This window comes from Sapajus apella, unplaced genomic scaffold, assembly GCF_009761245.1.
Source record: "Sapajus apella isolate SASKATOON/1434 unplaced genomic scaffold, GSC_monkey_1.0 scaffold1, whole genome shotgun sequence".
NCBI lineage: Eukaryota > Metazoa > Chordata > Mammalia > Primates > Cebidae > Sapajus > Sapajus apella.
Genome location: NW_022436941.1, coordinates 78,350,560 through 78,368,204, shown reverse-complemented (window position 1 = coordinate 78,368,204; position 17,645 = coordinate 78,350,560). Strand labels below are relative to the sequence as shown.

Below are 17,645 nucleotides of genomic sequence, written 5' to 3'. Positions count from 1 at the left end.
GAGACTCTGTCTTAAAATGAAAAAGAGTAGCTCCAAAGGCAATCAAGATAGTAATTTGTAATGCCTGATACACTGGTATACTCTCATAGAGATGTACAAAATGTACCTTAAATACTAGCTTACTAGTGAATGTAGTTAATAGTGCCACTAATGCATTGTGAGTGGAGCTCCTTAAATAAAAGTCATCCAAAGCTAAAAATAATTCCCACTTTTGAGTTATTCTACCAGGTTTTCCCTCTGGGTACTTGTTATATTCTTGGGATCATATTGTGGCCTGGATTATGCCTGAATTAACATAACAATAAGCTAAATTATAATGGAATTCTTTGGTGATTGAGTAATGCTGTATATAAGTTCTATATATGGAGAAACCAAAGCATAGGTAAATTAAATTATTTTCTTCATATTGCAGAAATATAGTAGAAAATTTTATGCTCTTCTCTGAGGAGTTACAGAGGGAGAGGATAGTAGTTGTGCATGGTGCAATTTTAATTTTGTGCTGAGAATTATAATGGCTTGCTGTTCTTATATACAGAACTACCAAAGAGAGAATGAGAAAAATGGGATGAATAAAACAATTTCAGGTTAACTATTGTGAAGTTGAAAGCTCACAATTAACAAATAAATGCTATGCCCCTACAATAGCAAGAATTCTCCATTAGAACCTATGGTTGATGAAGAAATCACTAACCCATGCTTTTATTTTTTTTTATTTTTATTTTTTCCCCATTTATTTATTTTATTGCATATTAGGTTTTGGGGTACATGTGAAGAACATGCAAAATTGTTGCACAGGTACACACGTGGCAGTGTGACTTGCTGCCTTCCTCCCCATCACTTACATCTGGCATTTCTCCCCTTGCTATCTCTCCCCAGCTCCCCACCCCCACCGTCCCTCCCCTGTTTCCCCCCAACTGACCCCAGTGTGTAGTGCTCCCCTCCCTGTGTCCATGTGTTCTCATTGTTCAACACCCGCCTATGAGTGAGAACATGCGGTGTCTGATCTTCTGCTCTTCTGTCAGTTTGCTGAGAATGATGGTTTCCAGGTTCATCCATGTCCCTACAAAGGACCCAAACTCATCGTTTTTGATGGCTGCATAATATTCCGTGGTGTATATGTGCCACATTTTCCCTATCCAGTCTATCGTCGATGGGCATTTGGGTTGGTTCCAGGTCTTTGCTATTGTAAACAGTGCTGCAATGAACATTCGTGTGCACGTGTCCTTATAGTAGAACGATTTGTAATCCTTTGGATATATACCCAGTAATGGGATTGCTGGGTCAAATGGAATTTCTATTTCTAGGTCCTTGAGGAATCGCCACACTGTCTTCCACAATGGTTGAACTAATTTACACTCCCGCCAACAGTGTAAAAGTCTTCCTATTTCTCCACATCCTCTCCAGCATCTGTTGTCTCCAGGTTTTTTAATGATCACCATTCTAACTGGTGTGAGATGGTATCTCAATGTTGTTTTGATTTGCATTTCTCTGATGACCAGTGTTGATGAGCATTTTTTCATATGTTTGTTGGCCTCATGTATATCTTCTTCTGTAAAGTGTCTGTTCATATCCTTTGCCTGCTTTTGATTGGGCCTGTTAGTTTTTTTCTTGTAAATCTGTTTTAGTTCTTTGTAAATTCTGGATATCAGCCCTTTGTCAGATGGGTAAACTGCAAAAATTTTTTCCCATTCTGTTGGTGCCGATTCACTCTAATGACTGTTTCTTTTGCTGTGCAGAAGCTGTGGAGTTTGATTAGGTCCCATTTGTCTATTTTGGCTTTTGTTGTCAATGCTTTTGATGTTTTAGTCATGAAGTCCTTGCCTACACCTATGTCCTGAATGGTTTTGCCTAGATTTTCTTCTAGGGTTTTTATGGTGTTAGGTCTTATGTTTAAGTCTTTAATCCATCTGGAGTTAATTTTAGTGTAAGGTGTCAGGAAGGGGTCCAGTTTCTGCTTTCTGCACATGGCTAGCCAGCTTTCCCAACACCATTTATTGAACAGGGAATCCTTTCCCCATTGCTTGTTTTTGTCTGGTTTGTCAAAGATCAGATGGTTGTAGATATGTTGTGTTGCCTCTGAGACCTCTGTTCTGTTCCATTGGTCTATATCTCTGTTTTGGTACCAGTACCATGCTGTTTTGAATACTGCAGCCTTGTAGTATAGTTTGAAGTCCAGTAGTGTGATGCCCCCGCTTTGTTCTTTTTGCTTAGAATTGACTTGGCTATGCAGGCTCTCTTTTGGTTCCATATGAAGTTTAAGGTGTTTTTTTCCAGCTCGGTGAAGAAGGTCATTGGTAGCTTGATGGGGATACCATTGAATCTGTAAATTACTTTGGGCAGTATGGCCATTTTCATGATATTGATTCTTCCTAACCATGAACAAGGATTGTTTCTCCATCTGTTTGTGTCCTCTCTTATTTCGTTGATCAGTGGCTTGTAGTTCTCCTTGAAGAGGTCTTTTACGTTCCTTGTTAGTTGTATTCCTAGGTATTTTATTCTCTTTGTGGCAATTGTGAATGGAAGTTTGTTCTTGATTTGGCTCTCTTTAAGTCTATTATTGGTGTATAGGTCAAAACTGAAAGAGCTAGAGGAGCAAGATCAAAAAAACTCAAAGTCTAGCAGAAGACAAGAAATAGCTAAGATCAGAGCTGAACTGAAGGAGATAGAGACACAAAAAAACCCTTCAAAAAATAAAAAAACCCTTCAAAAAAACCCTTCAAAATCCAGGAGCTGGTTTTTTGAAAAGATCAACAAAATAGACAGACCACTAGCCAGATTAATAAAAAAGAAAAGAGAGAATAACCAAATTGATGCAATAAAAAACAATAAAGGGGATATCACCACAGATTCCACAGAAATTCAAACCATCATCAGAGATTATTACAAACAACTCTATGCACACAAACTAATAAACCTGGAAGAAATGGATACATTCCTGGACACTTGCCTCCTCCCAAGCCTAAACCAGGAAGAAGCCGAAACCCTGAACAGACCCATAACAAGGTCTGAAGTTGAGGCAGCAATTAAGAGCTTACCACCCAAAAAAAGCCCAGGTCCAGATGGGTTCACAGCTGAATTCTACCAGACATACAAAGAGGAGCTAGTGCCATTTCTTCTGAAACTATTCCAAACAATACAAAAAGAGGGAATTCTTCCCAAATCATTTTATGAAACCAACATCATCCTGATTCCAAAACCCAGCAGAGACTCAACAAGAAAAGAAAACTTCAGGCCAATATCCATGATGAACATAGATGCAAAAATCTTCAATAAAATACTGACAAGCCGATTGCAACAGCACATCAAAAAGCTTATCCACCATGATCAAGTAGGCTTCATCCCGGGGATGCAAGGCTGGTTCAACATACGCAAGTCTATAAATGTAATTCACCACATAAACAGAACCAAAGACAAAAACCACATGATTATCTCAATAGATGCAGAGAAGGCCTTTGACAAAATTCAACAGCCCTTTATGCTAAAAACCCTCAATAAGCTAGGTATCGATGGAAAGTATTTCAAAATAATAAAAGCTATTTATGACAAACCAACAGCCAATATCATCCTGAATGGGCAAAAACTGGAAGCATTCCCCTTGAAATGTGGCACCAGACAAGGATGCCCTCTCTCACCACTGCTATTCAATATAGTATTAGAAGTTCTAGCCAGAGCAATCAGGCAAGAAAAAGAAATAAAGGGCATTCAAATAGGAAAGGAGGAAGTCAAATTGTCTCTATTTGCAGATGACATGATTGTATATCTAGAAGACCCCATCGTCTCAGCCCCAAACCTCCTGAAACTGATAAGCAAGTTCAGCAAAGTCTCAGGATAACCCATGCTTTTAACCTTTGCGAGGCTTACAACTTATTTGGGAAGGCAAACACTTCATATATGGAAAGTTTACGACACAAGAAATAGCTGCCAATTAATGAGATGGCTTAGTATAAAGGAAAGCAAGCTGAATTAAGAATCATTATGTGGATTCCAATCCTGACTAGTCACAAACTACCTTAATGACCTTGAGCAAGTTCCAATCTCCATAGACCCCAATTTGTCACCTAGTTACAGTTAACATTTATTGAGTGCTCACTATGTGTCCCGGGCATCTTACACATATTCTCTCATTTCGCCCTCAAACTGAAGCAAAGTAAGTTTAAGTAACTCATCCAGGATTATACTGCTAGCAGGTAGCAGAGGATTCAAACTTTTATTCTGAAAGTTAGAGCAGTATCAGAATAATGCGTATGCATGCACACACACACGTGTGTGTGTGTGTATGTGTGTATGCACACATGTGAGAAAGAGAATGAAAGACAAGACTATATGATTGTTTTTTCTGGTTGTATTAAAAACATACATGACAATCTACCAAACTACCTGGTTTAACTATGAGACACGATAAGCAGACAATTCACACCAAATTGTAGTGGACAGACCATTCCTTGACTATCTCTATGACCAAGTGGGCCTGATTCTCTGGTTCAATTCTTTGCAATAGAGATTAATTAATGTCAAGCAAACATATGTTACTATCAACATTAAGAACAAACTTTCCCACAAAAAGTCACCTGCTGTAGTTTATATTTGAGATGACATGCATTATCTACTCTGCAAATCCAGCAAATCTGTTTCTGTATAGATGTGATATAGGCAGATTTTCATGTTACCTTTCCTGTTTTCCTTATATAATTGTAAATCTAACAGAAGAAACTTACATTTTCATTTCATTTGTTTGCTTTATATTAAGAAGAAATGTGAAACAAAGCAAATCCACCTTATAATTATAACACAAAAGTTATGTGTTTAATTTACCTGTGATTAATAAGCATTTAAACATATTTTCATTGTACTAACCATTTCAAATACCAGTGCTAAAGCTTCTTTAAGGACGATTTTCAAAATAGTATAGTTAGAGTACAGAATTGGTCTGCTGGTATATATCCTAAATGTTACTTTTATTAATAAGTCTTAACATTTTATATTTTTTCTTTATGATTCATTTAAAAGATTATGCTTTTCTGATTTTTTGCTCTGCATATCTCATGTCTTTGGTCAAAAGCCATACACCTCTGACCTAAGACCAGCAACCTACTATGCACCAAAGCATGGTAGTACTTTCAGCCCAGTATTTTGAGCCCAACTCAGTATTTTCAGCCCAGTAGCTAGGTTGTTAGCTCCATCTTTTGGGGGAAGGGCAGATAAAAGTATAAAAGGAAAGTTGTAATTTCTATCATTATAGGTTGTCAAACTCGTATTAATAGAATTTATACTTGAAAAATGATTCATTTTATAATTAGATCTTTAATAATATTTATAATTATTACAAAATACATGCTAAATTTCCCTGGATGGATGTGGATATCTTATTTATATTTGTGTCTCTCAAACACAGATATTCAGTTTTTGTCAAATGAATAAATAGATGAATACACAGACAGATATACAGATAAAAGATTATATAATCATACCAAAGCAAACACTATATGAATCAGGAAACAAAGCCCAGAGATTGGTTTTATTTTATTATTCTTTTTAATTTCTTTTTTCCTCTTGTTTTATTTCTGGATAATTTAAAGCTTAAATAGGTAAGAAATGTCCCAGTTATGATTTAAGAAACAAGTTATTCTGGGGTAACTCTGAATAGAGCAATATGTTGTCTAGCTCAAAACACTTACGCCAATGGCATAACTTGAGTGTTACAGATGTAGAGAAATTTCAAAAAAAAATAATTGTCAATATTGTTAGCAATATTTGAGTCCATACTATGTGCTAGGCATGAATCAAAGTTCTTCATAAATATTATTTAATCTTCCCAACAAACCTATGTAAGAAAGACAATGTTGTGACATTTATATTAATATTTTCATGTAACATCAGATTTAGTGATAGATATTGATGACAGATAGAAGAAAAAATAACTAAGGAATATTCCTTTGGGATTATAAAGAGCAAATAAATTATTTTTCTGAGTATTTAGATAAAATTATCTAAATACTCCCCTACATCCAATTTCAATAAAAATAATGCAAAGGGATTGATTTTTTTTTTTTTTCCCACACACATTGCAATTTAGAGATGCACTCCAGTGTTTTAGGAACTAAGGTATGGTGGTTAGTAACTTTTTACTTTTCCAAATATGGACAGTTAAAAATCCAAAACATAAGTACTATCTACTGTCACCATCATTTCATTTTAAAAAAGATCATTTTAAAACTAAAAAGATTGGAAGGATATAAACACACAATAAAGATCATTTCCTTTAATTGAACAAATTTAGCTTTGCGAAAGATTCATGATGTCGAATTTCTGATTTCAGAGCTTGCCAATGAAAATTTACCATGGACTGTTTGCACTGACATTTAGGAATCACCAAACGTAAATCCATGATAGCCACATTTATTACTAAGTTTTTCTGAAAGCAGATGTAACAGATGTAACCTAGATTTAGTAGGTCTCTACTTTTTCCTACTTCTCCACAGAAGCCACATTCAGCAACTTAGTGTATTTTGTCCAAAAATAGATCCAACCCTACAACCCAGTGGGATGTTTTCTCTAGAGATTATAAAAATATAGAGAAACAATTTTACCTCACATTTCACACAGCAAAGCTCCATAAATATCCCCCTGAAACATCTCTGCTATTCCCTTAAAATCCATCTCATAATGTCAGACTCCTCACTTCTCCTCTGTCTGTCCCTGATATGATTAGGCTTTGTGTCCCTACCCAAATCTCATCTTAAATTGTAATCTCCATAATCTCTTTGTGTTAAGGGAGAGACCAGTAGAAGTAAATGGATCATAGGGGCAGTTTCCCCCATGCTGTTCTTGTAAGAGTTAGTGAGTTCTCACGAGATCTGATAGTTTTCTAAGGGGCTCTTTCCCCTTTCCTCTTCACTCGTTCCCTCCCACCTGCTACCATGTAAGACATGCAAGTTTCCTGAGGCCTCCCAAGCTCTGTGGAACTGTGAGTTAATTAAACCTCTTTTCTTTAAAATTACCCAGTCTCAGGTATATCTTTATGGCAATGTGAAAAGTGACTAATACAGCCCCTTTATATCCAGTCTGTAAAATTCTTACCCCATCTAACCCTGCTCCCTCTTTCTCATCACTTCTAGCTCTAAGCTTTCATGCCCCACTCAATAAAATCCTAACCTGACGTTAGCTAAAACTACCTCCACTTCTCCCACAGCATATTGTATTTTCCAAAGATAAATATACAGATCTTCTTATGTTATCTTATGTTGTGATTGGTGGAATCTATGGGTTGGATCTACATTCTTTTTCTTTGAATATTGGAGGAGGCTTGTGGTTGATTCAACCTATGAAGTATGGTTGAAGTGATGCTCTGTGGTTTCCAAGCCAAAGCATAAAAGGGACACAGATTCTAACAAGTTCTGATTCTCTCTGGGGATGCTTGCTCTTTGATATCAGCTATTGTGCTATGAGGAAGCTCAAACTAAACCTCAAGGAGAGAACTGAAATCTCTAGCTCATAGCCAGCACCAATCACCAGACACGAACAACATTCCAGATGATTTCAGCCCTCAATCTTTAGAGTCTTCCAGCTGAGGCCTTATACATAACATAACAGAGACCAGCTATCTCTGCCTTACCTTTTCCAATTTCTTGACTCACAGAAACCATGAGAGAATAAAATATTATCGTTTGAAACCACAAAGCTTTGGGCCGACTTGATATGCAGAAGTAGATAACTAACACATCCCCCGTAGAAAGGAACTCCATGACAATATATTGCTCATATCTTCTCCTTAGAGGAAGGGAGCCATTAATGTTTCATCATCTTTTTTCCTTAATTGCTTTTCAAAATATTCACCAAATAAGTTTGGGTCTCATACAATTAAACATAAGGCAGTGTATGTTCTAGCCACTTAAGTAGAAATGTTTAAAGATTATAAGAATTGGTTTTGTGTTTATATGAGAAAAATAAAACAGAATCGGGTTCTACTTATTTGGAAGAGAGACGTAGCAATTAAAAATGACATTTTGCTGATTTAATGCATCAAAATATTTATTTGTTAAATATTTACACTGTCTAGAATTTTGAAGCCACAAAAATGAAACAGACTATTGTTTTAAGTTTAATTCATATGTTTCATAGGAAAAAAAATGATTTTACCAGAGTCAACTAAATTTCTCATTAACACTCTCTTGATAAAATTGGAAATAAAACTGAGCATTAGTCTGATCAGAAAGGCACTCCTAATGCCTCAGATATATTCTTCAGTAGGCTTGTAAATCTCCATTTCCTAATATCATGTCACAGTTCTCAATCCACTCTTGACAAGACAGTAAAAAGGCCGGGCAGGCTCAGTGTTTATCAAATGATTTATACTGCTCACAGTGCCACAAACTACAGGGAATATTGTGAGCAATTAATATTATATAATTCATATGTATAAATATGACTAAAAAAGTAGCAATACTCTCTCATTTGCTTTACCTAACCAATTTAAACTGTACGTATTTGAGAGTAAGGGAAAAACTAGTCACAAGACTTAGTAAAGAGGAGTTACTCTGCAGTCACATAAAATATTATACCACACTTAATGCTCAATTCCTTGGAAGCTTTAATGTTTCCCAGTGTTTACTGTTGTTGTTGTTGTTTTTGAGATGGAGTTTCACTCTTGTTGCCCAGGCTGGAGTGCAATGGCACAATCTTGGCTCACTGCAACCTCTGCCTCCTGGGTTCAAGTGGTTCTCCTGCCTCAGCCTCCCAAGTAGCCGGGATTACAGGCATGAGCTCCATGCCTGCCTAATTTTTGTATTTTAGGAGAAACAGGGTTTCACCATGTTGGCCAGGCTGATCTTGAACTCCTCACCTCAGGTGATCCACCCAGCTCGGCCTCCCAAAGTGCTGGGATTACAGGTGTGAGCCACCATGCTGTCTCTTTTCTTAGTTTTAAAAGAGGATGAATAGCAACAAATGATATGGTGAGAATTTTGGGTTTGAGAAAACCAGGCATTTATTAAAAGAAGAGATTCTCCCAAGAATTATCTTAGCATAGAAGCCAATCTTCTATTTCAGGATTACTAAACTAACATCTTGGCAGTTATTTGAGCAGGATTCAGCATGAGAGAGTGCGTTTGCATGGAAGATTTAGATCTAAAATTGTAGGGAAAAAAGCAGGGAAGATTAACAAGTCAGAAATGGCTGTTATTATTAGAGATGGCAGGTCTAAAGATACTTTAGCCCTAACTGTGGCACCAGCATATTGAACAAGAATTCATTCTTATTTTCCAAGACCTAGCTGCAAAATGGCACTGCCCTGAAGGTTTCCCTCCTCATCTTTCAAGATATCCCTACCATGTCAGGTAAGAGAGCATTTTCAGAAAGATTCATAAGAATGCCATATATGTGCCCCAGACCTTTTTCTCCTTGGTTCCCACAGTGAAATGTAGTGGACTTACATTAAATAAGTTCATTTATTGAGTGAGGCACAGGACAATGCTGACCATGTAGTAGGTGCACAAACATATTTGTTTAATCTAAATCTTGGATCAAAAATTACATAACATACCTTATAAAATTTTTAAATTATAAATCTAAGGTTCCAACAGAAATGTTTACAGATTAATTTTCCTAGATAGCATAAGGTTCATAATTGCTAAACTTTAAAACAAAGCAAATATACAGGAATAAGAAAATATGTTAGAGTGATTGCCATTATTACAATTAATTTTTACTTGCCCATTCTAATCAATGCAAGTATTTAATAAGTGAAAGAAGAGGTTATACAAGCTTTTATATGTATACTTTATATAAGAAATTGGTAACCATGGTTGTGCCTCTGGAGAGGGACTGGGAGTTACATCCTAATTATTCTCATGTGCATGTACATTTTCAAAAAATTAAAACACTATATAATAATAGTTGATATTGGTAAATGATTAGCCCATCCAACTACCATCAGCAGGGAAATACCTGCTGAAGTTGACTTCAGCAGGTATTTCCCTGAGGCAATATCTGCTTGGCAATTCAGTTGGCATCTGCAGTCCGGGTGCCAAATCAGTTATTCTGTTCAGTGCATGCCTGCCAAGTCACAGGAACATGCTGCCCCATCCAAGTCCATTCCTCTGCTCAAAATAGGGAGGAAATCCCTGGGAATCTCACACAAATTGACCTGAATCTGCTCTGAATTCCAGCTTTAGTGACACTTTAGGAATTACACAGCTCCTTCTCATCCAAGCCTGAGGATTCCAACCAGTATAGCTGAGAGATTTTCCTTTTTAATATTTTTGCCCCAATCATTTTAACCTTGACAAGAGCCAGCTATGAGGATTGCCTCTTGTAGCAGGAGGGTGCTGGGGTATTTCTCACATCTCCCTAAGGCAGTATGCTTTTATCTCAGTTACAAAAAGCCATCTCCTTCCTTTACAACCCTTCCTCCCTCCTGCCCTTGGGTCTTCTTTCAATCAGATGTCCCTTCTCCACAGGGAAATTTATCACCAAGTAAGATCAATAAGTTCTTTGGTGGGGCTCCTGCTACTTATGAAAGGGAATAATTAAATGGCCCTGTATTCTACTCCTCTCTAAACTCCTCTTGTGTTTCAATCAGAGGAGGTTGCGCTTCACTTCCTCACTGACACAGTTATGGGATACTCTTTCTGGAAGAAAGAATAAAAGCTCACCTATAAGACCTCTGTGCTTCTGGTCCCCATAGACAAAGATGGATAGGCAATTGATCTGATTCTGAATCAGGTATCAGTACAAAAACAAGATTTCAAAAATCCAGGTGAGTGGCCCAGGTCTTAGATGACAGAAAACCCCGAATAATAAAGCAGGTTGCCACATCAACAGGACATTGACTTCTAATGGGAGAAAGTAGAGTTCTGGGTGGGCTCAGACATCACTGTGTCCTTTAGTTAAATTAATCAACAACCTTCAGCCTGCAGGACAGTTCTCTGGGCCCTGAACACAGCCCCTTCCCCCTTGCAATTCCTTACAAGAGCTCAAACACTCCGGCTGCTCCTACCTTGTCTATCAGTCCAATGCTGGCAACTTGCACTGTAGCTGCAACCATAGCAGAGCGCTCATTTTAGATTCATGTGTTGTAAAATATTTCAATAACATTATTGCACCCACATAGTCACTGTGGGGGAAAAAAGAAGCAAGAAATAGTATGGGCATCACACAGAACCAAAAGCTGACATGCCCCTGTGTGCTTGCGAACCAAATGCAACCAAATGTTTCTATGTGTGAACCAAGATGACTGGGGAATTTCAAATATTTCTGTATTTCTTAATTACAAAAGAGGCATGCTTTCAGATTTAAATGAACATAGTCTCTTTAAAATGTATAAAGCTTGTGATAAAAATGTTTCACTTTATATGCTTGTATAGAGTCTGCTTTTAATCATTTCTTACAAATGTTTTCAGCAGATATCTTATAGTTTGGTTTTGTTCCCTGGAATCTGAGAGGTGAAATTGGCTAGCAAAAATAAATTAAACTGACTAGTCCAATTCCATTGCCTAAACTGAAACAAATTTTGAGATTTAGAGAAGAGCAAAAAAGAGTGTGGAAAAAATTACATTATAAAAGTCAATTTCTCATCTTCTAAATTCTTATTCTGAGAAACAAGACTATAACATTTACATAACGTAAATAGATATGTGGTCAGATATTTAGGTATTAAAAACAAGCCTGGCATTGACGTGGAATTCTTTGTGTTTCAATGTGACAAGGATGAAAGGCTTCTTTTGCTAAAAATAACAACATCCATACTTAAGAAAGCATCTGAATGACATTCTTGAAACTATAAGACTTTGCTGAAAATCAGGCCTGTGACTGTGGTATCCAATCAGCTAGTCCACAATAGGTATGTTTCTTTTTCTCAATTTTTTTTTTTTTTGATGGGTGTAAGTAACCTTCTTAGTTGCTGTGCTTTGCTTTTGAATATTGAGTGTTGTATATGAAGGAGCCGTTTCATATGAGATATTTTTCAGTGTAGAATTGGATAGACATTTTTACATTAATTTTACTCCCATATAAAGTGACATTTTTCTTTTTTTCTTTTTTTTTGCTGTCAACTCAGTAACTTAATGTGTGTGTGTCAGTGCATTATGAGTTTGTTTAGTCACCAGCAAAATAGTTAGCTTTTCTCGACTTAAGTTCTTTTATCTGAAAATGTTTTATATGATATTCAAAGCTCTTCCCTTCTAATATGAGTACATGAGTGGGAGTGGCTGCTGGTGGTATAGAGGAAAGGAATAAAACATGTATATTTTTACACATATTTTTCATAATAATTATAATTATGTGAAGGTTAAGGAAAGTCATATTTTAATTGAACATTTATTTCTAATAAATTAGAAAGCAGATAAATGGACATGAGGTGGCAGACTTCAAATGCTATAATGCATTTTCTATATCATTTTTTCTAGTGAGATTTTGCTTAAGAGAGTGTGATGCTAAATTTTGTTCTGAAAATGAGTGAACTGTCATTCATATTTTGAGACTTAGAATTTGTCATTCTAAGTTTATTGTCTAAGTAACTAAATGGGGAATGAGTACAACATAAAAAAGAAATTGTTCTATCAATTCCATATAACATTTGCAGTGGAAAGCATGGAGAGTTTCCTAATTTATAGAGATAACAGAGTAAATAAGCAAGTTAGGAAATGCCTTTTTTATTTTATTTATTTATTTATTTATTTTTGAGACAGAGTCTCACTCCATCACCAGGCACCAGGCTGGAGTGCAATGGCATGACCTCGGCTCACTGCAACCTCCGCCTCCTGGATTCAAGCAATTCTCCTGCCTCAGCCTCCTGAGTAGCTGGGACTACAGGCATGCGCCACCACACCCAGCTAATTTTTTTGTATTTTTAGGTGAGACAGGGTTTCACCATGTTGGCCAGGATGGTCTCGATCTCTTGACCTCGTAATCAGCCCGCCTCGGCCTCCCAAAGTGCTGGGATTACAGGCATCAGGAGAAAATGCTTTTCTGAAGTAAATTTAAATAGACAAATTAGAGCATTTGGCATTTCTAGCTAACATTTATGGAAGTAAAAGTATAAATTATTGGTAACAGGCTCTGATCTATCTTCTTTTCTTCTGATTTTTGACATTGTACTTTCAAATCATTATGTTTTTGGCATACAAATGGCAAAAAACACTAATATAATATCCAGTTTAAGTAACTGTGATATTTTATGATCATCTTGACAAATTTCATCATTAAACTTTGATATTAAATTTTATATATAGGATTTTATTTACATATTTCTTTCATACATTCTCATACTCTTGAGCAAAGAATATTTCTCTTAGATGTAAGAATACCATCCTCGGCTGGGAGGGGTGGCTCATTGCCTATAATGTCAGCACTTTGGGAGGCCAAGGGGGGCAGATCACCTGAGGTCGGGAGTTGGGAGACTAGCCTGACCAATACACAGAAATCTCATCTCTACTAAAAATGCCAGATTAGTTGGACATGAGTGGTGGTGCATACCTGTAATTTCAACTACTTAGGAGACTGAAGCAGGAGAATTGCTTGAACCCGGGAGTTGGAGGTTGCTGTGAGCTGAGATCGCACCATTGCACTCTAGCCTGAGCAACAAGAGTGAAACTCCATTCAAAAAAAAAAAAAAAAAAGAATGTCATTCTCTTTTGGCAAGAGAGTTTCTTCCAAAAGGATATATTACCAAGCATGGGAAGGAAGAACAGGATGCTTTCATGGCAAGATAAGTTAAATCAGCAGTGATCCCAAATGACTGTCTTACTTGTCTTACTCATTTCCATATCTATTTATGTGTTGTCAGCTACACACTCAGTAGTAAGAAATTCAAAATGTACAAACACCAGAAAAGACAGAGTTTTCATATTCAAAGAACTTATGGTAAACTGATAAAGAGAATTAAATATAAAAATTATATTATCATCTTAATAGATGCAGAAAAAGAACAAAATCCAACATCCCTTCATGATAAAAACCCTCAACAAACTAGGCATCAAAGGAACATATCTCAAAACAATAAGAGCTATCTATGACAAACCCAAAGCCAACATCATGCTGAACAGGCAAAAGCTGGAACCATTCACCTTAAGAATGGGAACAAGACAAGGCTGCGCAGTCTTATCATTTCTATTCAACATAGTAATGAGCTAGCAGGGAAGAGAAAGAAATGAAGGTACCCAAATAGAAAAAGAGGAAGCAAAATTATTTCTCTTTGCTGACAATCTGATCCTTCACCTAGAAAACCCTAAAGACTCCACCAAAAGCCTCCTAGACCTGGCAATGACTTTAGTAAAGTTTCAGAATACAAAATCAATGTACAAAAATCAGTAGCCTTTCTACATACCAATGACATTGAAGCTGAGAGCTAAATCAAGAACACAATCTCACTTACAATAGACACACACAGACACACACACACACGCACACACACACACACACACAAATGCCTAGGACTATCAAGGAGATGAAAGACCTATACAAGGAGAACTACAAAACACTGCTAAAATAAATGACAGATGATAGACAACACAAACAAATGGAAAAACATTTCATGCTCATAGGTTTGAATAACAAGGATCATTAAAATATCCATACTGCCCAAAGCAATGTACAGATTCCACAGTATTCCCATCAAATTACCAATGCCATTTTTTACAGAATTAGAAAAAAAAAATCTTCTAAAATGTAAATGGAACCAAAAAAGAGCAGAATAGCCAAAACAATCCTAATGAAAAAGATCAAAGCCAGAGGCATTACATCACCTGACTTCAAATTATACCACAAAGCTACAGTAACCAAAATAGCATGATACTGATACAAAACTAGACATGTAGACCAATGAAGGAGAATAGAGAATTCAGAAATAAAGCTGCACACCTACAGCCATCTTATCTTTGACAATGTCAACAAAAATACGCAATGGGGAAGGAACTACGTATTCAGCAAGCAGTGCTGAGAAAACGGGCTCACCACATGCAGAAGAATAAAACTGGACCCCTACCTCTCATGACGTTCAAAAATTAACTCAGGATCAATTAAATACTTAAATGTGAGACCTCAAACTATAAAACTCCTAGAACAAACCCTAGGAAATACTCTTCTAGACATTGGCCTAGGCAAAGATTTTATGAGTAAGTCCCAAACGCAATTGCAACAAAAACAAAAATTTTAAATTGAGATCTAATTAAACTGAAGAGCTTCTTAACAGCAAAAGAAACTATCAAGCAAGTAAACAGACAACCTACAGAATGGGAGAAAATATTTGCAAACTATGACTTCAACAAAGGCCTAATATACAGAATCCATAAGAAACTTAAATCTATAAGAAAAAAAAATAAAACCCCATTAAAATGTGGGCAAAGGTCATGAATGAACACTTTTCAAAAGAAGACACACAAGCAACCAATAAACATGAAAAAATACTCAACATCACTAATCATCAGAGAAATGCAAATCAAAACCACAAGGAGATACTGTCTCACACCAGTCAGAAATGTCTACCATATTGAAAAGCAAATAATAATAAATGTTGGCGAGACTGTAGAGAAAAGGGATGCTTGTACACTGTTGGCAGGAATGAAAATGAGTTCAGCCCCTGTGGAAAACAGTTTGGCGATTTCCCAAAGAACTAAAAATAGAACTACCATTTGATCTAGCAATCCCATTACTGGTTATATACCAAAGGAAAATAATTCTTCCTACCAAAAAGGTGCCTGCACTCATGTTTATCAGAGCACTATTTATAAGAGCAAAGACATGGAACCAACCTAGGTGGCATCAATGGTGGATTGGTTAAGGAAAATATGGTACATATACACTGTGGAATATTACACAGTCACAAGAAAGCACAAAATCACATCCTTTGCAGCAATATGGATGCTGCCGTAAGTCATTATCCTAAGTGAGTGAATGCAGAAAGAGCAAGCCAAATATTGCATGTTTTCACTTATAAGTGGAAACTAAAACCTGCGTACACACATACATAAAGATGGGAATGATAGACATGAAGGACTCCAAAAGGATGGAGGGAGAGAGAGGGCAAAGGCTGAAAAACTTCCAATGGGGTACTATGTTCATTATCTGGGTAACAAGATCAATAGAAACCCAAATCTCAGGATTATGCAATATATTCATGTAACAAACCTGTGGATGTACCATCTGAATCTAAAACAAAAATTTTAAAAATAAAAAAAAATATTTACATGTGAATTGAAAAGAGAAGATAAATCATAGTTAGGGAATATTTAAATTGCAGTGCTCTAAGTACCTACTTCAGCATCTGGCACTAGAGGCTCTCAAGGTATCTCTTCAACAAATATTTACTTAGTACTTACTACATTCCAGGATCTGGTCTAGGTCCTGGAGACACAACAGTGAGCATAACACAAAAATTGTAACTTCTGTAGTGAGTTGAACTGTGGTCCACAAAATATAAGTTCATATATGAATATAAACTTATTTGTAAAAAGGGTCTTTGCAGATATAATTAAGGTAAAGATCTTGAGATGAGATCACCCTGTATTAGGATGAACTGTAAGTCCAGTGATTTATGATTTCCTTAAGAAAGCATTTTTAAGATCAGAGAAAGATAAGACACAGAGGCTCAGATATTTTAAAAAGGGCATGTGAGGACGCAGACATAAATTGAACCTTATGAAGCCCCATACCAAGGAGTGCCAAGGTTTGTAAGCAGCCACTGGCAGCTATGAAAGACATGGAAGCAATCATCCCTCAGAGCCTCCAGAGGGAACCAGGCCTATGACACCTTGATTTTGAATTTCCGGCCTCTGCAACTCAGAGAGAATAAATTTCTGTTGTTTCAAGCCACCCATTTGTGGTCACTTATATGGCGGCCCCAGGAAAGGAACACATCTGCCTTTACAAAGCTTAAATTCTAGTATAGAGAGATAAACAATAAACAAATGAATAAGCAAAATATATTGTGTGTTAGATGGTGGTAATTGCTATGGAAATAAACACTACAGAAAAGAGGCATAAAAAAAGATATAGAATGGCTGTGTTATGGGTGTCTATGTGTGTTGTTAATGGAAGGTGCTGGAGGGAAAGGAGAGAATCAGAGATGGGTTTATGGTGAAGATGATAAAGCCAAAGTTGCACAGCTCTCTGCTTGCAAAAGTGCTAGCCAAGGCTCTGGGGTGGGGCCCTGGTAAGTATGTTTATTTAGCCAGATGCTTTGGCAAAATCTGCAAAAGGAAAATTAAAATTATCCCAATATCAAGAAGTGAATTAAAAAAATATTTTGAATGTTTCAACAAATGAAAAACTACTGACTCCTGATTTGAATATACATAAAGAATACATTTTTAGCCTTAATTTTTTAGATTAAAGGACTAAAAAATAAATGAATAAGAAATTTTCAAATGCTATTACTGGAGTATGAAAAAAATGCAATAAAGCCAAGTGATTAAATCAACAGAAATTATTCAGCTATCAGAGAGCAAATTGTAACAGTTTTTTTCAGATCATCTCAAAACTGGTAGTTCAATTAAGATAAAGAGATAAATTTCAAATAGATATGATGAACTGGCTCTTAGATTGCTTGAAAAGTAAATTAATGAGAAGGAGTTAATCAAACTAATACACATTGGAAAGTTTTTAAAATTTTTTTCTGATTTGATATAAAATCTTGACATTGATGAAGAGAATCT

The 17,645-nt window shown here is 36.3% G+C and overlaps 1 protein-coding gene across 4 annotated transcripts in view; it reads right to left on the bottom strand.

Annotated features, from left to right (window-relative positions):
* Window positions 1-17,645, bottom strand: part of PDE4D (phosphodiesterase 4D) — a 1,549,195-nt gene that overhangs the window by 998,332 nt on the left and 533,218 nt on the right. The window lies entirely within an intron of this gene.